Below are 17593 nucleotides of genomic sequence, written 5' to 3' on the forward strand. Positions count from 1 at the left end.
CTGCGTTTTCTCGTTTTGTTTTTCTCTTCTCGACATAGTCGGCTATGTAAAAGAGTGAAATAGGAGTTGACGCCGTCGCCGCAGTCGTGGCCGAGTGGTTAAGGCGATGGCCTTGAAAACCACAGGGCTCTTCCTTTGTAAGTTCAGACCCTGCCGACTGCGTTTCCTCGTTTTTTTCTTTGTTCTCGACATAAACGACTATGTTCAGAGTGAAATACCAGATAAAGCCGCTGTCGCCATCGATGCGGAGTGGTTAAGGCGATGGTCTTGAAAACCTTTGGGTTCTTCCCGCTCAGGATCGAACTCTGCCGACTGCATTTCCTCGTTTTTTTTACTTCTCGACATAAACAACTTTGTTCACAGTGAAATCGCAGGAGACGCCGTCGCCGCAGTCGTGACCGAGTGGTTAACGCGAAGGTCTTGAAAACCATTGGGTTCTTTCCACGCAGGTTCAAACCCTGCCGACTGCGTTTTCTCGTTTTTTTTCTCTTCTCGACATAAAACAGCTACGTTAAGAGTGAAATGAGAGTTGTCGTCGTCGCCGTTGTCTTGGCCATGTGGTTAAGGCGATGGTCTTGAAAACCATTGGGTTCTTCCCGTGCAGGTGCGAACCCTGCCGACTGCGTTTTCTCGTTTTGTTTTTCTCTTCTCGACATAGTCGCCTATGTTAAAAGTGAAATAGGGGTTGACGCTGTCGACGCAGTCGTGGCCGAGTGGTTAAAGTAGGTCTTGAAAGCCATTGGGTTCTTCCCGCGCAGGTTTGAATCCTGTCGACTGGGTTTCTCATTCTGTTTTTCTATTCTCGACATAATCCACTATGTTAAGAGTGAAAGAGGAGTTGACGCCATCGCCGCAGTCGTGGCCGAGTGGTTAACCCGATGGTCTTGAAAACCATTGGGTTCTTCCCGCGCAGGTTTGAATCCTGTCGACTGGGTTTCTCGTTCTGTTTTTCTATTCTCGACATAAACGACTATGTTCTGAGTGAAATAGCAGATGATAACCTCGCCGCAGTCGGGGCGGAGTGGGTAAAGCGATGGTCTTGAAAACCATTGGGTTCTTCCCGCTCAGGATCAAACCCTGCTGACTGCGTTTCCTCGTTTTTTTTTCATTTCTCGACATAATCGACTTTGTTCATAGTGAAATCGCAGGACACGCCGTCGCTGTAGTCGTGACCGAGAGGTTAAGGCGAAGGTCTTGAAAACCATTGGGTTCTTTCAACGCAGGTTCGAACCCTGTCGACTGCGTTTTCTCGTTTTTTTTCTCTTCTCGACATAAAACAGCTACGTTAAAGTGAAATGGGAGTTGTCGCCGTCGCCGTTGTCTTGGCCTTGTGGTTAAGGCGATGGTCTTGAAAACCATTGGGTTCTTCCCGCGCAGGATCGAACCATGCCCACAGCGTTTCCTCGTTTTGTTTTTCCTCTTCCCGACATAGTCGACTATGTTAAAAGTGAAACAGGAGTTGACGCCGTCGCCGCAGTCGTGGCCGAGTGGTTAAGGCGATGGTCTTGAAAACCATTGGGTTCTTCCGCGCAGGTGCGAACCCTGCTGACTGCGTTTTCTCGTTTTGTTTTTCTCTTCTCGACATAAACGACTATGTTCAGAGTAAAATAGCAGATAACAACGTCGCCGCAGTCGTGGCCGAGTGGTTAAGGTGATTGTCTTGAAAACCATTGCGTTCTTCCCGCGCAGGATCAAACCCTGCCTACTGCGTTTCCTGGTTTCGTTTTTCTCTTCTCGATATAAACGGCTATATTCAGAGTGAAATAGCAGATGACGCCGTCGCTGCAGTCGTGGCCGAGTGGTTAAGGTGAAGGTCTCGAAAACCATTGGGTGCTTTCCGCGCAGGTTCAAACCCTGCCGACTTTGTTTACTCGTTTTGTTTTGCTCTTCTTGACAGAGTCGACTATGTTAAGATTGAAATAGGAGTTGATGCCATCGCCGCAGTCGTGGCCGAAAGGTTATGGCGATGGTTCTGAAAACCATTGGGTTCTTCCCGCGCAGGTTCGAATCCTGTCGCCAGCGTTTCCTCGTTTTGTTTTATCTTCTCGATATAAACGGCTATGTTAAGAGTGAAATAGCAGATGACATTGTCGGTGCAGTCATGGTCGAGTGGTTAAGGCGATGATCTCGAAAACCATTGGGTGCTTCCCGCGCAGGTTCAAACCCTGCCAACGGCGTTTTCTCGTTTTGTTTTTCTTTTCTCAACATAAACGACTATGTTCAGAGTAAAATAGCAGATGACAACGTCGCCGCAGTCGTGGCCGAGTGGTTAAGGTGATTGTCTTGAAAACCATTGGGTTCTTCCCGCGCCAGGATCAAACCCTGCCTACTGCGTTTCCTGGTTTCTTTTTCCTCTTCTCGACATAGTCGACTATGTTAAAAGTGAAATGGGAGTTGACGCCGTCGCCGCAGTCGTGGCCGAGTGGTTAAGGCGATGGTCTTGAAAACCATTGGGTTCTTCCCGCGCAGGTTCGAACCCTGCCGACTGCGTTTCCTCGTTTTTTTCTCTTCTCGACATAAACGACTGTGTTCAGAGTGCTATAGCAGATGACAACGGCGCCGCAGTCGTGGCTGAGTGGTTAAGGTGATTGTCTTCAAAACCTTTGGGTTCTTCCCGCGCAGGATCGAACCCCGCCGACTGCGTTTCCTGGTTTCGTTTTTCTCTTCTCGACATAGTCGACAATGTTAAGAGTGAAAGTGAGTTGACGCCTTCAACGCAGTCGTGGCGGAGTGGTTAAGGCGATAGTCTTGAAAACTATAGGGTTCTTCCCACGCATATTCCAAGCCTGTCGACTGCGTTTCTTCGTTTCGTTTTTCTCTTCTCGACATAATCGACTATGTTAAGAGTGAAAGAGGAGTTGATGCCATCGCTGCAGTCGTGGCCGAGTGGTTAAGCCGATGGTCTTGAAAACCATTGGGTTCTTCCCGCGCAGGTTTGAATCCTGTTGACTGGGTTTCTCATTCTGTTTTTCTATTCTCGACATAATCGACTATGTTAGAGTGAAAGAGGAGTTGACGCCATCGCCGCAGTCGTGGCCGAGTGGTTAAGCCGATGGTCTTGAAAACCATTGGGTTCTTCCCGTGCAGGTTTGAATCCTGTCGACTGGGTTTCTCGTTCTGTTTTTCTATTCTCGACATAAACGTCTATGTTCAGAGTGAAACAGCACATGATAATCTCGCCGCAGTCGGGGCGGAGTGGGTAAAGCGATGGTCTTGAAAACCATTGGGTTCTTCCCTCTCAGGATCAAACCCTGCCGACTGCGTTTCCTCGTTTTTTTTCATTTCTCGACATAATCGACTTTGTTCATAGTGAAATCGCAGGAGACGCCGTCGCTGTAGTCGTAACCGAGAGGTTGAGGCGATGGTCTTGAAAACCGTTGGGTTTTCCTGCGCAGGTTCGAACCCTGTCGACTGCGTTACATCGTTTTTTTCTCTTGTCGACTTAAACGGCTATTATAAGAGTGAAATAGGAGTTAACGCCGTCACCGTTGTCATGGCCGGGTGGTTAAGGCGATGGTCTTGAAAACCATTGGGTTCTTCCCGCGCATGTTTGAACCCTGCTGACTGCGTTTTCTCGTTTTGTTTTTCTCTTCTCGACATAGTCGGCTATGTAAAAGAGTGAAATAGGAGTTGACGCCGTCGCCGCAGTCGTGGCCGAGTGGTTAAGGCGATGGCCTTGAAAACCACAGGGCTCTTCCTTTGTAAGTTCAGACCCTGCCGACTGCGTTTCCTCGTTTTTTTCTTTGTTCTCGACATAAACGACTATGTTCAGAGTGAAATACCAGATAAAGCCGCTGTCGCCATCGATGCGGAGTGGTTAAGGCGATGGTCTTGAAAACCTTTGGGTTCTTCCCGCTCAGGATCGCACTCTGCCGACTGCATTTCCTCGTTTTTTTTACTTCTCGACATAAACAACTTTGTTCACAGTGAAATCGCAGGAGAAGCCGTCGCCGCAGTCGTGACCGAGTGGTTAACGCGAAGGTCTTGAAAACCATTGGGTTCTTTCCACGCAGGTTCAAACCCTGCCGACTGCGTTTTCTCGTTTTTTTCTCTTCTCGACATAAAACAGCTACGTTAAGAGTGAAATGAGAGTTGTCGCCGTCGCCGTTGTCTTGGCCATGTGGTTAAGGCGATGGTCTTGAAAACCATTGGGTTCTTCCCGTGCAGGTGCGAACCCTGCCGACTGCGTTTTCTCGTTTTGTTTTTCTCTTCTCGACATAGTCGCCTATGTTAAAAGTGAAATAGGGGTTGACGCTGTCGACGCAGTCGTGGCCGAGTGGTTAAAGTAGGTCTTGAAATCCATTGGGTTCTTCCCGCGCAGGTTTGAATCCTGTCGACTGGGTTTCTAATTCTGTTTTTCTATTCTCGACATAATCCACTATGTTAAGAGTGAAAGAGGAGTTGACGCCATCGCCGCAGTCGTGGCCGAGTGGTTAACCCGATGGTCTTGAAAACCATTGGGTTCTTCCCGCGCAGGTTTGAATCCTGTCGACTGGGTTTCTCGTTCTGTTTTTCTATTCTCGACATAAACGACTATGTTCTGAGTGAAATAGCAGATGATAACCTCGCCGCAGTCGGGGCGGAGTGGGTAAAGCGATGGTCTTGAAAACCATTGGGTTCTTCCCGCTCAGGATCAAACCCTGCTGACTGCGTTTCCTCGTTTTTTTTTCATTTCTCGACATAATCGACTTTGTTCATAGTGAAATCGCTGGACACGCCGTCGCTGTAGTCGTGACCGAGAGGTTAAGGCGAAGGTCTTGAAAACCATTGGGTTCTTTCAACGCAGGTTCGAACCCTGTCGACTGCGTTTTCTCGTTTTTTTTCTCTTCTCGACATAAAACAGCTACGTTAAAGTGAAATGGGAGTTGTCGCCGTCGCCGTTGTCTTGGCCTTGTGGTTAAGGCGATGGTCTTGAAAACCATTGGGTTCTTCCCGCGCAGGATCGAACCATGCCCACAGCGTTTCCTCGTTTTGTTTTTCCTCTTCCCGACATAGTCGACTATGTTAAAAGTGAAACAGGAGTTGACGCCGTCGCCGCAGTCGTGGCCGAGTGGTTAAGGCGATGGTCTTGAAAACCATTGGGTTCTTCCGCGCAGGTGCGAACCCTGCCGACTGCGTTTTCTCGTTTTGTTTTTCTCTTCTCGACATAAACGACTATGTTCAGAGTAAAATAGCAGATAACAACGTCGCCGCAGTCGTGGCCGAGTGGTTAAGGTGATTGTCTTGAAAACCATTGCGTTCTTCCCGCGCAGGATCAAACCCTGCCTACTGCGTTTCCTGGTTTCGTTTTTCTCTTCTCGATATAAACGGCTATATTCAGAGTGAAATAGCAGATGACGCCGTCGCTGCAGTCGTGGCCGAGTGGTTAAGGTGAAGGTCTCGAAAACCATTGGGTGCTTTCCGCGCAGGTTCAAACCCTGCCGACTTTGTTTACTCGTTTTGTTTTGCTCGTCTTGACAGAGTCGACTATGTTAAGATTGAAATAGGAGTTGATGCCATCGCCGCAGTCGTGGCCGAAAGGTTATGGCGATGGTTCTGAAAACCATTGGGTTCTTCCCGCGCAGGTTCGAATCCTGTCGCCAGCGTTTCCTCGTTTTGTTTTATCTTCTCGATATAAACGGCTATGTTAAGAGTGAAATAGCAGATGACATTGTCGGTGCAGTCGTGGTCGAGTGGTTAAGGCGATGATCTCGAAAACCATTGGGTGCTTCCCGCGCAGGTTCAAACCCTGCCAACGGCGTTTTCTCGTTTTGTTTTTCTTTTCTCAACATAAACGACTATGTTCAGAGTAAAATAGCAGATGACAACGTCGCCGCAGTCGTGGCCGAGTGGTTAAGGTGATTGTCTTGAAAACCATTGGGTTCTTCCCGCGCCAGGATCAAACCCTGCCTACTGCGTTTCCTGGTTTCTTTTTTCTCTTCTCGATATCAATGGCTATGTTCAGAGTGAAATTGCAGATGACACCGTCGCAGCAGTCGTGGCCGAGTGGTTAAGACGATGGTCTTGAAAACCATTGGGTTCTTACCGCGCATGATCGAACCGTGCCCACTGCGTTTCCTCGTTTTGTTTTTCCTCTTCTCGACCTAGTCGACGATGTTAAAAGTGAAATAGGAGTTGACGCCGTCCCCGCAGTCGTGGCCGAGTGGTTAAGGCGATGGTCTTGAAAACCATTGGGTTCTTTCCGCGCAGGTTCGAACCCTGCCGACTGCGTTCCTCGTTTTTTTCTCTTCTCGACATAAACGACTATGTTCAGAGTTATATAGCAGATGACAAAGGCGCCGCAGTCGTGGCTGAGTGGTTAAGGTGATTGTCTCGAAAACCTTTGGGTTCTTCCCGCGCAGGGTCGAACCCCGCCGACTGCGTTTCCTAGTTTCGTTTTTCTCTTCTCGACATAGTCGACAATGTTAAGAGTGAAAGAGGAGCTGACGCTATCACCGCAGTCGTGGCGGAGTGGTTAAGGCGATAGTCTTGAAAACTATTGGGTTCTTCCCGCGCATGTTCGAAGCCTGTCGACTGCGTTTCTTCGTTTCGTTTTTTTCTTCTCGACATAATCGACTATGTTAAGAGTGAATGAGGAGTTAACACCATCGCCGCATTCGTGGCCCAGTGGTTAAGCCGAAGGTCTTGAAAACCATTGAATTCTCCCCGCGCAGGTTTGAATCCTGTCGACTGGGTTTCTCGTTCTGTTTTTCTTTTCTGGACATAATCGACTATGTTAAGAGTGAAAGAGAAGTTGACGCCATCGCCGCAGTCGTGGCCGAGTGGTTAAGCTGATGGTCTTGAAAACCATTGGGTTCTTCCTGCGCAGGTTTGAATCCTGTCGACTGGGTTTCTCGTTCTGTTTTTCTATTCTCGACATAAACGGCTATGTTCAGAGTGAAGTAGCAGATGATAACCTCGCCGCAGTCGGGGCGGAGTGAGTAAAGCGATGGTCTTGAAAACCATTGGGTTGTTCCCGCTCAAGATCGAACCCTGCCGAATGTGTTTCCTTGTTTTTTTTCTCTTATCGACATAAACGGCTGTGTTCAGAGTGAAATAGCAGTCGATGCCCTCGCCGAAGTCGGGGCGGAGTGGGTAAAGCGATGGTCTTGAAAACCATTGGGTTCTTCCCGCTCAGGATCAAACCCTGCCGACTGCGATTCCTCGTTTTTTTCATTTCTCGACATAATCGACTTTGTTCAGAGTGAAATCGCAGGAGACGCCGTCGCTGTAGTCGTGACCGAGTGATTAAGGCGATGGTCTTGAAAACCTTTGGGTTCTTCCCGCGCAGGATCGAACCCTGCCGACTGCGTTTCCTCGTTTTTTTCTCTTCTCGACATAAACGACTTTGTTCCGAGTGATATAGCAGATGACAACGGCGCCGCAGTCGTGGCTGATCGGTTAAGGTGATTGTCTTGAAAACCTTTGGGTTCTTCCCGCGCAGGATCGAACCCCGCCGACTTCGTTTCCTGGTTTCGTTTTTCTCATCTCGACATAGCCGACTATGTTAAGAGTGAAAAAGGAGTTGACGCCATCACCGCAGTCGTGGCTGAGTGGTTAAGGCGATAGTCTTGAAAACTATTGGGTTCATTCCACGCAGGTTCGAACCCTGCCGACTGCGTTTTCTCGTTTTGTTTTTCTCTTCTCGAAATAAACGACTGTGTTCAGAGTAAAATAGCAGATGGCAACGTCGCCGCAGTAGTGGCCGAGTGGTTAAGGCGATAGTCTTGAAAACTATTGGGTTCTTCCCGCGCATATTCCAAGCCTGTCGACTGCGTTTCTTCGTTTCGTTTTTCTCTTCTCAACATAATCGACTATGTTAAGACTGAAAGAGGAGTTGACGCCATCGCCGCAGTCGTGGCCGAGTGGTTAAGCCGATGGTCTTGAAAACCATTGGGTTCTTCCCGCGCAGGTTTGAATCCTGTCGACTGGGTTTCTCATTCTGTTTTTCTATTCTCGACATAATCGACTATAATAAGAGTGAAAGAGGAGTTGACGCCATCGCCGCAGTCGTGGCCGAGTGGTTAAGCCGATGGTCTTGAAAACCATTGGGTTCTTCCCGCGCAGGTTTGAATCCTGTCGACTGGGTTTCTCGTTCTGTTTTTCTATTCTCGACATAAACGACTATGTTCAGAGTGAAATAGCAGATGATAACCTCGCCGCAGTCGGGGCGGAGTGGGTAAAGCGATGGTCTTGAAAACCATTGGGTTCTTCCCGCTCAGGATCAAACCCTGCTGACTGCGTTTCCTCGTTTTTTTTTCATTTCTCGACATAATCGACTTTGTTCATAGTGAAATCGCTGGAGACGCCGTCGCTGTAGTCGTGACCGAGAGGTTAAGGCGAAGGTCTTTAAAACCATTGGGTTCTTTCCACGCAGGTTCGAACCCTGCCGACTGCGTTTTCTCGTTTTTTTTTCTCTTCTCGACATAAAACAGCTACGTTAAGAGTGAAATGGGAGTTGTCGCCATCACCGCAGTCGTGGCGGAGTGGTTAAGGCGATAGTCTTGAAAACTATTGGGTTCTTCCCGCGCATTGTCGAAGCCTGTCGACTGCGTTTCTTCGTTTCGTTTTTCTCTTCTCGACATAATCGACTATGTTAAGAGTGAAAGAGGAGTTGACGCCATCGCTGCAGTCGTGGCCGAGTGGTTAAGCTGATGGTCTTGAAAACCATTGGGTTCTTCCCGCGCAGGTTTGAATCCTGTCGACTGGGGTTCTCGTTCTGTTTTTCTTTTCGTGACATAAACGGCTATGTTCAGAGTGAATTTGGAGTTGATGGCCTCGCCGCAGTCGGGGCGAAGTGGATAAAGCGATGGTCTTGAAAACTATTGGGTTCTTCCCGCTAAGGATCGAACCCTGCCGACTGCGTTTCCTCGTTTTGTTTTATCTTCTCGGTATAAACGGCTATGTTCACAGTAAAATAGCAGATGACACCGTCGCTGCAGTCGTGGCCGAGTGGTTAAGGTGATTGTCTTGAAAACCTTTGGGTTCTTCCCGCGCAGGATCGAACCCTGCCGACTGCGTTTTTCTCACCTCGACATAGCCGACTATGTTAAGAGTGAAAGAGGAGTTGACGCCATCACCGCAGTCGTGGCCGAGTGGTTAAGGCGATAGTCTTGAAAACTATTGGGTTCATTCCACGTAGGTTCGAACCCTGCCGACTGCGTTCTCTCGTTTTGTTTTTCTCTTCTCGACATAGACGACTGTGTTCAGAGTAAAATAGCAGATGACAACGTCGCCGCAGTCGTGGCCAAGTGGTTAAGGTGATTGTCTTGAAAACCATTGGTTTCTTCCCGCGCCAGGATCGAACCCTGCCTACTGCGTTTCCTGGTTTCGTTTTTCTCTTCTCGATATCAATGGCTATGTTCAGAGTGAAATTGCAGATGACACCGTCGCAGCAGTCGTGGCCGAGTGGTTAAGACGATGGTCTTGAAAACCATTGCGTTCTTCCCGCGCAGGATCGAACCGTACCCACTGCGTTTCCTCGTTTTGTTTTTCCTCTTCTCGACATAGTCGACTATGTTAAAAGTGAAATGGGAGTTGACGCCGTCGCCGCAGTCGTGGCCGAGTGGTTAAGGCGATGGTCTTGAAAACCATTGGGTTCTTCCCGCGCAGGTTCGAACCCTGCCGACTGCGTTTCCTCGTTTTTTTCTCTTCTCGACATAAACGACTGTGTTCAGAGTGCTATAGCAGATGACAACGGCGCCGCAGTCGTGGCTGAGTGGTTAAGGTGATTGTCTTCAAAACCTTTGGCTTCTTCCCGCGCAGGATCGAACCCCGCCGACTGCGTTTCCTGGTTTCGTTTTTCTCTTCTCGACATAGTCGACAATGTTAAGAGTGAAAGTGAGTTGACGCCATCAACGCAGTCGTGGCGGAGTGGTTAAGGCGATAGTCTTGAAAACTATAGGGTTCTTCCCACGCATATTCCAAGCCTGTCGACTGCGTTTCTTCGTTTCGTTTTTCTCTTCTCGACATAATCGACTATGTTAAGAGTGAAAGAGGAGTTGATGCCATCGCTGCAGTCGTGGCCGAGTGGTTAAGCCGATGGTCTTGAAAACCATTGGGTTCTTCCCGCGCAGGTTTGAATCCTGTTGACTGGGTTTCTCATTCTGTTTTTCTATTCTCGACATAATCGACTATGTTAGAGTGAAAGAGGAGTTGACGCCATCGCCGCAGTCGTGGCCGAGTGGTTAAGCCGATGGTCTTGAAAACCATTGGGTTCTTCCCGTGCAGGTTTGAATCCTGTCGACTGGGTTTCTCGTTCTGTTTTTCTATTCTCGACATAAACGTCTATGTTCAGAGTGAAACAGCACATGATAATCTCGCCGCAGTCGGGGCGGAGTGTGTAAAGCGATGGTCTTGAAAACCATTGGGTTCTTCCCTCTCAGGATCAAACCCTGCCGACTGCGTTTCCTCGTTTTTTTTCATTTCTCGACATAATCGACTTTGTTCATAGTGAAATCGCAGGAGACGCCGTCGCTGTAGTCGTAACCGAGAGGTTGAGGCGATGGTCTTGAAAACCGTTGGGTTTTCCTGCGCAGGTTCGAACCCTGTCGACTGCGTTACATCGTTTTTTTCTCTTGTCGACTTAAACGGCTATTATAAGAGTGAAATAGGAGTTAACGCCGTCACCGTTGTCATGGCCGGGTGGTTAAGGCGATGGTCTTGAAAACCATTGGGTTCTTCCCGCGCATGTTTGAACCCTGCTGACTGCGTTTTCTCGTTTTGTTTTTCTCTTCTCGACATAGTCGGCTATGTAAAAGAGTGAAATAGGAGTTGACGCCGTCGCCGCAGTCGTGGCCGAGTGGTTAAGGCGATGGCCTTGAAAACCACAGGGCTCTTCCTTTGTAAGTTCAGACCCTGCCGACTGCGTTTCCTCGTTTTTTTCTTTGTTCTCGACATAAACGACTATGTTCAGAGTGAAATACCAGATAAAGCCGCTGTCGCCATCGATGCGGAGTGGTTAAGGCGATGGTCTTGAAAACCTTTGGGTTCTTCCCGCTCAGGATCGAACTCTGCCGACTGCATTTCCTCGTTTTTTTTACTTCTCGACATAAACAACTTTGTTCACAGTGAAATCGCAGGAGACGCCGTCGCCGCAGTCGTGACCGAGTGGTTAACGCGAAGGTCTTGAAAACCATTGGGTTCTTTCCACGCAGGTTCAAACCCTGCCGACTGCGTTTTCTCGTTTTTTTTCTCTTCTCGACATAAAACAGCTACGTTAAGAGTGAAATGAGAGTTGTCGTCGTCGCCGTTGTCTTGGCCATGTGGTTAAGGCGATGGTCTTGAAAACCATTGGGTTCTTCCCGTGCAGGTGCGAACCCTGCCGACTGCGTTTTCTCGTTTTGTTTTTCTCTTCTCGACATAGTCGCCTATGTTAAAAGTGAAATAGGGGTTGACGCTGTCGACGCAGTCGTGGCCGAGTGGTTAAAGTAGGTCTTGAAAGCCATTGGGTTCTTCCCGCGCAGGTTTGAATCCTGTCGACTGGGTTTCTCATTCTGTTTTTCTATTCTCGACATAATCCACTATGTTAAGAGTGAAAGAGGAGTTGACGCCATCGCCGCAGTCGTGGCCGAGTGGTTAACCCGATGGTCTTGAAAACCATTGGGTTCTTCCCGCGCAGGTTTGAATCCTGTCGACTGGGTTTCTCGTTCTGTTTTTCTATTCTCGACATAAACGACTATGTTCTGAGTGAAATAGCAGATGATAACCTCGCCGCAGTCGGGGCGGAGTGGGTAAAGCGATGGTCTTGAAAACCATTGGGTTCTTCCCGCTCAGGATCAAACCCTGCTGACTGCGTTTCCTCGTTTTTTTTTCATTTCTCGACATAATCGACTTTGTTCATAGTGAAATCGCAGGACACGCCGTCGCTGTAGTCGTGACCGAGAGGTTAAGGCGAAGGTCTTGAAAACCATTGGGTTCTTTCAACGCAGGTTCGAACCCTGTCGACTGCGTTTTCTCGTTTTTTTTCTCTTCTCGACATAAAACAGCTACGTTAAAGTGAAATGGGAGTTGTCGCCGTCGCCGTTGTCTTGGCCTTGTGGTTAAGGCGATGGTCTTGAAAACCATTGGGTTCTTCCCGCGCAGGATCGAACCATGCCCACAGCGTTTCCTCGTTTTGTTTTTCCTCTTCCCGACATAGTCGACTATGTTAAAAGTGAAACAGGAGTTGACGCCGTCGCCGCAGTCGTGGCCGAGTGGTTAAGGCGATGGTCTTGAAAACCATTGGGTTCTTCCGCGCAGGTGCGAACCCTGCTGACTGCGTTTTCTCGTTTTGTTTTTCTCTTCTCGACATAAACGACTATGTTCAGAGTAAAATAGCAGATAACAACGTCGCCGCAGTCGTGGCCGAGTGGTTAAGGTGATTGTCTTGAAAACCATTGCGTTCTTCCCGCGCAGGATCAAACCCTGCCTACTGCGTTTCCTGGTTTCGTTTTTCTCTTCTCGATATAAACGGCTATATTCAGAGTGAAATAGCAGATGACGCCGTCGCTGCAGTCGTGGCCGAGTGGTTAAGGTGAAGGTCTCGAAAACCATTGGGTGCTTTCCGCGCAGGTTCAAACCCTGCCGACTTTGTTTACTCGTTTTGTTTTGCTCTTCTTGACAGAGTCGACTATGTTAAGATTGAAATAGGAGTTGATGCCATCGCCGAAGTCGTGGCCGAAAGGTTATGGCGATGGTTCTGAAAACCATTGGGTTCTTCCCGCGCAGGTTCGAATCCTGTCGCCAGCGTTTCCTCGTTTTGTTTTATCTTCTCGATATAAACGGCTATGTTAAGAGTGAAATAGCAGATGACATTGTCGGTGCAGTCATGGTCGAGTGGTTAAGGCGATGATCTCGAAAACCATTGGGTGCTTCCCGCGCAGGTTCAAACCCTGCCAACGGCGTTTTCTCGTTTTGTTTTTCTTTTCTCAACATAAACGACTATGTTCAGAGTAAAATAGCAGATGACAACGTCGCCGCAGTCGTGGCCGAGTGGTTAAGGTGATTGTCTTGAAAACCATTGGGTTCTTCCCGCGCCAGGATCAAACCCTGCCTACTGCGTTTCCTGGTTTCTTTTTCCTCTTCTCGACATAGTCGACTATGTTAAAAGTGAAATGGGAGTTGACGCCGTCGCCGCAGTCGTGGCCGAGTGGTTAAGGCGATGGTCTTGAAAACCATTGGGTTCTTCCCGCGCAGGTTCGAACCCTGCCGACTGCGTTTCCTCGTTTTTTTCTCTTCTCGACATAAACGACTGTGTTCAGAGTGCTATAGCAGATGACAACGGCGCCGCAGTCGTGGCTGAGTGGTTAAGGTGATTGTCTTCAAAACCTTTGGGTTCTTCCCGCGCAGGATCGAACCCCGCCGACTGCGTTTCCTGGTTTCGTTTTTCTCTTCTCGACATAGTCGACAATGTTAAGAGTGAAAGTGAGTTGACGCCATCAACGCAGTCGTGGCGGAGTGGTTAAGGCGATAGTCTTGAAAACTATAGGGTTCTTCCCACGCATATTCCAAGCCTGTCGACTGCGTTTCTTCGTTTCGTTTTTCTCTTCTCGACATAATCGACTATGTTAAGAGTGAAAGAGGAGTTGATGCCATCGCTGCAGTCGTGGCCGAGTGGTTAAGCCGATGGTCTTGAAAACCATTGGGTTCTTCCCGCGCAGGTTTGAATCCTGTTGACTGGGTTTCTCATTCTGTTTTTCTATTCTCGACATAATCGACTATGTTAGAGTGAAAGAGGAGTTGACGCCATCGCCGCAGTCGTGGCCGAGTGGTTAAGCCGATGGTCTTGAAAACCATTGGGTTCTTCCCGTGCAGGTTTGAATCCTGTCGACTGGGTTTCTCGTTCTGTTTTTCTATTCTCGACATAAACGTCTATGTTCAGAGTGAAACAGCACATGATAATCTCGCCGCAGTCGGGGCGGAGTGGGTAAAGCGATGGTCTTGAAAACCATTGGGTTCTTCCCTCTCAGGATCAAACCCTGCCGACTGCGTTTCCTCGTTTTTTTTCATTTCTCGACATAATCGACTTTGTTCATAGTGAAATCGCAGGAGACGCCGTCGCTGTAGTCGTAACCGAGAGGTTGAGGCGATGGTCTTGAAAACCGTTGGGTTTTCCTGCGCAGGTTCGAACCCTGTCGACTGCGTTACATCGTTTTTTTCTCTTGTCGACTTAAACGGCTATTATAAGAGTGAAATAGGAGTTAACGCCGTCACCGTTGTCATGGCCGGGTGGTTAAGGCGATGGTCTTGAAAACCATTGGGTTCTTCCCGCGCATGTTTGAACCCTGCTGACTGCGTTTTCTCGTTTTGTTTTTCTCTTCTCGACATAGTCGGCTATGTAAAAGAGTGAAATAGGAGTTGACGCCGTCGCCGCAGTCGTGGCCGAGTGGTTAAGGCGATGGCCTTGAAAACCACAGGGCTCTTCCTTTGTAAGTTCAGACCCTGCCGACTGCGTTTCCTCGTTTTTTTCTTTGTTCTCGACATAAACGACTATGTTCAGAGTGAAATACCAGATAAAGCCGCTGTCGCCATCGATGCGGAGTGGTTAAGGCGATGGTCTTGAAAACCTTTGGGTTCTTCCCGCTCAGGATCGCACTCTGCCGACTGCATTTCCTCGTTTTTTTTACTTCTCGACATAAACAACTTTGTTCACAGTGAAATCGCAGGAGAAGCCGTCGCCGCAGTCGTGACCGAGTGGTTAACGCGAAGGTCTTGAAAACCATTGGGTTCTTTCCACGCAGGTTCAAACCCTGCCGACTGCGTTTTCTCGTTTTTTTCTCTTCTCGACATAAAACAGCTACGTTAAGAGTGAAATGAGAGTTGTCGCCGTCGCCGTTGTCTTGGCCATGTGGTTAAGGCGATGGTCTTGAAAACCATTGGGTTCTTCCCGTGCAGGTGCGAACCCTGCCGACTGCGTTTTCTCGTTTTGTTTTTCTCTTCTCGACATAGTCGCCTATGTTAAAAGTGAAATAGGGGTTGACGCTGTCGACGCAGTCGTGGCCGAGTGGTTAAAGTAGGTCTTGAAATCCATTGGGTTCTTCCCGCGCAGGTTTGAATCCTGTCGACTGGGTTTCTAATTCTGTTTTTCTATTCTCGACATAATCCACTATGTTAAGAGTGAAAGAGGAGTTGACGCCATCGCCGCAGTCGTGGCCGAGTGGTTAACCCGATGGTCTTGAAAACCATTGGGTTCTTCCCGCGCAGGTTTGAATCCTGTCGACTGGGTTTCTCGTTCTGTTTTTCTATTCTCGACATAAACGACTATGTTCTGAGTGAAATAGCAGATGATAACCTCGCCGCAGTCGGGGCGGAGTGGGTAAAGCGATGGTCTTGAAAACCATTGGGTTCTTCCCGCTCAGGATCAAACCCTGCTGACTGCGTTTCCTCGTTTTTTTTTCATTTCTCGACATAATCGACTTTGTTCATAGTGAAATCGCTGGACACGCCGTCGCTGTAGTCGTGACCGAGAGGTTAAGGCGAAGGTCTTGAAAACCATTGGGTTCTTTCAACGCAGGTTCGAACCCTGTCGACTGCGTTTTCTCGTTTTTTTTCTCTTCTCGACATAAAACAGCTACGTTAAAGTGAAATGGGAGTTGTCGCCGTCGCCGTTGTCTTGGCCTTGTGGTTAAGGCGATGGTCTTGAAAACCATTGGGTTCTTCCCGCGCAGGATCGAACCATGCCCACAGCGTTTCCTCGTTTTGTTTTTCCTCTTCCCGACATAGTCGACTATGTTAAAAGTGAAACAGGAGTTGACGCCGTCGCCGCAGTCGTGGCCGAGTGGTTAAGGCGATGGTCTTGAAAACCATTGGGTTCTTCCGCGCAGGTGCGAACCCTGCCGACTGCGTTTTCTCGTTTTGTTTTTCTCTTCTCGACATAAACGACTATGTTCAGAGTAAAATAGCAGATAACAACGTCGCCGCAGTCGTGGCCGAGTGGTTAAGGTGATTGTCTTGAAAACCATTGCGTTCTTCCCGCGCAGGATCAAACCCTGCCTACTGCGTTTCCTGGTTTCGTTTTTCTCTTCTCGATATAAACGGCTATATTCAGAGTGAAATAGCAGATGACGCCGTCGCTGCAGTCGTGGCCGAGTGGTTAAGGTGAAGGTCTCGAAAACCATTGGGTGCTTTCCGCGCAGGTTCAAACCCTGCCGACTTTGTTTACTCGTTTTGTTTTGCTCGTCTTGACAGAGTCGACTATGTTAAGATTGAAATAGGAGTTGATGCCATCGCCGCAGTCGTGGCCGAAAGGTTATGGCGATGGTTCTGAAAACCATTGGGTTCTTCCCGCGCAGGTTCGAATCCTGTCGCCAGCGTTTCCTCGTTTTGTTTTATCTTCTCGATATAAACGGCTATGTTAAGAGTGAAATAGCAGATGACATTGTCGGTGCAGTCGTGGTCGAGTGGTTAAGGCGATGATCTCGAAAACCATTGGGTGCTTCCCGCGCAGGTTCAAACCCTGCCAACGGCGTTTTCTCGTTTTGTTTTTCTTTTCTCAACATAAACGACTATGTTCAGAGTAAAATAGCAGATGACAACGTCGCCGCAGTCGTGGCCGAGTGGTTAAGGTGATTGTCTTGAAAACCATTGGGTTCTTCCCGCGCCAGGATCAAACCCTGCCTACTGCGTTTCCTGGTTTCTTTTTTCTCTTCTCGATATCAATGGCTATGTTCAGAGTGAAATTGCAGATGACACCGTCGCAGCAGTCGTGGCCGAGTGGTTAAGACGATGGTCTTGAAAACCATTGGGTTCTTACCGCGCATGATCGAACCGTGCCCACTGCGTTTCCTCGTTTTGTTTTTCCTCTTCTCGACCTAGTCGACGATGTTAAAAGTGAAATAGGAGTTGACGCCGTCCCCGCAGTCGTGGCCGAGTGGTTAAGGCGATGGTCTTGAAAACCATTGGGTTCTTTCCGCGCAGGTTCGAACCCTGCCGACTGCGTTCCTCGTTTTTTTCTCTTCTCGACATAAACGACTATGTTCAGAGTTATATAGCAGATGACAAAGGCGCCGCAGTCGTGGCTGAGTGGTTAAGGTGATTGTCTCGAAAACCTTTGGGTTCTTCCCGCGCAGGGTCGAACCCCGCCGACTGCGTTTCCTAGTTTCGTTTTTCTCTTCTCGACATAGTCGACAATGTTAAGAGTGAAAGAGGAGCTGACGCTATCACCGCAGTCGTGGCGGAGTGGTTAAGGCGATAGTCTTGAAAACTATTGGGTTCTTCCCGCGCATGTTCGAAGCCTGTCGACTGCGTTTCTTCGTTTCGTTTTTTTCTTCTCGACATAATCGACTATGTTAAGAGTGAATGAGGAGTTAACACCATCGCCGCATTCGTGGCCCAGTGGTTAAGCCGAAGGTCTTGAAAACCATTGAATTCTCCCCGCGCAGGTTTGAATCCTGTCGACTGGGTTTCTCGTTCTGTTTTTCTTTTCTGGACATAATCGACTATGTTAAGAGTGAAAGAGAAGTTGACGCCATCGCCGCAGTCGTGGCCGAGTGGTTAAGCTGATGGTCTTGAAAACCATTGGGTTCTTCCTGCGCAGGTTTGAATCCTGTCGACTGGGTTTCTCGTTCTGTTTTTCTATTCTCGACATAAACGGCTATGTTCAGAGTGAATTAGGAGATGATGCCCTCGCCGCAGT

General features: G+C 48.6%; 16 non-coding genes across 16 annotated transcripts; all 16 read left to right on the forward strand.

Moving 5' to 3' along the window:
• Positions 1–1473: 1473 nt before the first annotated feature.
• TRNAS-UGA (transfer RNA serine (anticodon UGA)) lies at positions 1474–1554 on the forward strand. The gene has a single exon. It is a non-coding gene; the product is annotated as a tRNA-Ser (tRNA).
• An 854-nt stretch (positions 1555–2408) lies between these two features.
• TRNAS-UGA (transfer RNA serine (anticodon UGA)) lies at positions 2409–2490 on the forward strand. Its single transcript has one exon. It is a non-coding gene; the product is annotated as a tRNA-Ser (tRNA).
• Positions 2491–5036: 2546 nt separating this feature from the next.
• Positions 5037–5117, forward strand: TRNAS-UGA (transfer RNA serine (anticodon UGA)). The gene has a single exon. It is a non-coding gene; the product is annotated as a tRNA-Ser (tRNA).
• A 541-nt stretch (positions 5118–5658) lies between these two features.
• Positions 5659–5740, forward strand: TRNAS-CGA (transfer RNA serine (anticodon CGA)). Its single transcript has one exon. It is a non-coding gene; the product is annotated as a tRNA-Ser (tRNA).
• A 388-nt stretch (positions 5741–6128) lies between these two features.
• On the forward strand, positions 6129–6210 carry TRNAS-UGA (transfer RNA serine (anticodon UGA)). The gene has a single exon. It is a non-coding gene; the product is annotated as a tRNA-Ser (tRNA).
• Positions 6211–7518: 1308 nt separating this feature from the next.
• On the forward strand, positions 7519–7600 carry TRNAS-UGA (transfer RNA serine (anticodon UGA)). Its single transcript has one exon. It is a non-coding gene; the product is annotated as a tRNA-Ser (tRNA).
• Positions 7601–7830: 230 nt separating this feature from the next.
• TRNAS-UGA (transfer RNA serine (anticodon UGA)) lies at positions 7831–7912 on the forward strand. Its single transcript has one exon. It is a non-coding gene; the product is annotated as a tRNA-Ser (tRNA).
• A 73-nt stretch (positions 7913–7985) lies between these two features.
• On the forward strand, positions 7986–8067 carry TRNAS-UGA (transfer RNA serine (anticodon UGA)). Its single transcript has one exon. It is a non-coding gene; the product is annotated as a tRNA-Ser (tRNA).
• Positions 8068–8917: 850 nt separating this feature from the next.
• TRNAS-UGA (transfer RNA serine (anticodon UGA)) lies at positions 8918–8999 on the forward strand. The gene has a single exon. It is a non-coding gene; the product is annotated as a tRNA-Ser (tRNA).
• Positions 9000–9060: 61 nt separating this feature from the next.
• Positions 9061–9142, forward strand: TRNAS-UGA (transfer RNA serine (anticodon UGA)). Its single transcript has one exon. It is a non-coding gene; the product is annotated as a tRNA-Ser (tRNA).
• Positions 9143–9530: 388 nt separating this feature from the next.
• On the forward strand, positions 9531–9612 carry TRNAS-UGA (transfer RNA serine (anticodon UGA)). The gene has a single exon. It is a non-coding gene; the product is annotated as a tRNA-Ser (tRNA).
• A 2547-nt stretch (positions 9613–12159) lies between these two features.
• On the forward strand, positions 12160–12240 carry TRNAS-UGA (transfer RNA serine (anticodon UGA)). The gene has a single exon. It is a non-coding gene; the product is annotated as a tRNA-Ser (tRNA).
• An 854-nt stretch (positions 12241–13094) lies between these two features.
• TRNAS-UGA (transfer RNA serine (anticodon UGA)) lies at positions 13095–13176 on the forward strand. The gene has a single exon. It is a non-coding gene; the product is annotated as a tRNA-Ser (tRNA).
• Positions 13177–15722: 2546 nt separating this feature from the next.
• On the forward strand, positions 15723–15803 carry TRNAS-UGA (transfer RNA serine (anticodon UGA)). The gene has a single exon. It is a non-coding gene; the product is annotated as a tRNA-Ser (tRNA).
• A 541-nt stretch (positions 15804–16344) lies between these two features.
• TRNAS-CGA (transfer RNA serine (anticodon CGA)) lies at positions 16345–16426 on the forward strand. The gene has a single exon. It is a non-coding gene; the product is annotated as a tRNA-Ser (tRNA).
• Positions 16427–16814: 388 nt separating this feature from the next.
• TRNAS-UGA (transfer RNA serine (anticodon UGA)) lies at positions 16815–16896 on the forward strand. The gene has a single exon. It is a non-coding gene; the product is annotated as a tRNA-Ser (tRNA).
• Positions 16897–17593: the final 697 nt, after the last annotated feature.

The sequence above is a fragment of the Rhipicephalus microplus genome, chromosome X (genome assembly GCF_043290135.1).
Source record: "Rhipicephalus microplus isolate Deutch F79 chromosome X, USDA_Rmic, whole genome shotgun sequence".
Classification (NCBI taxonomy): domain Eukaryota; kingdom Metazoa; phylum Arthropoda; class Arachnida; order Ixodida; family Ixodidae; genus Rhipicephalus; species Rhipicephalus microplus.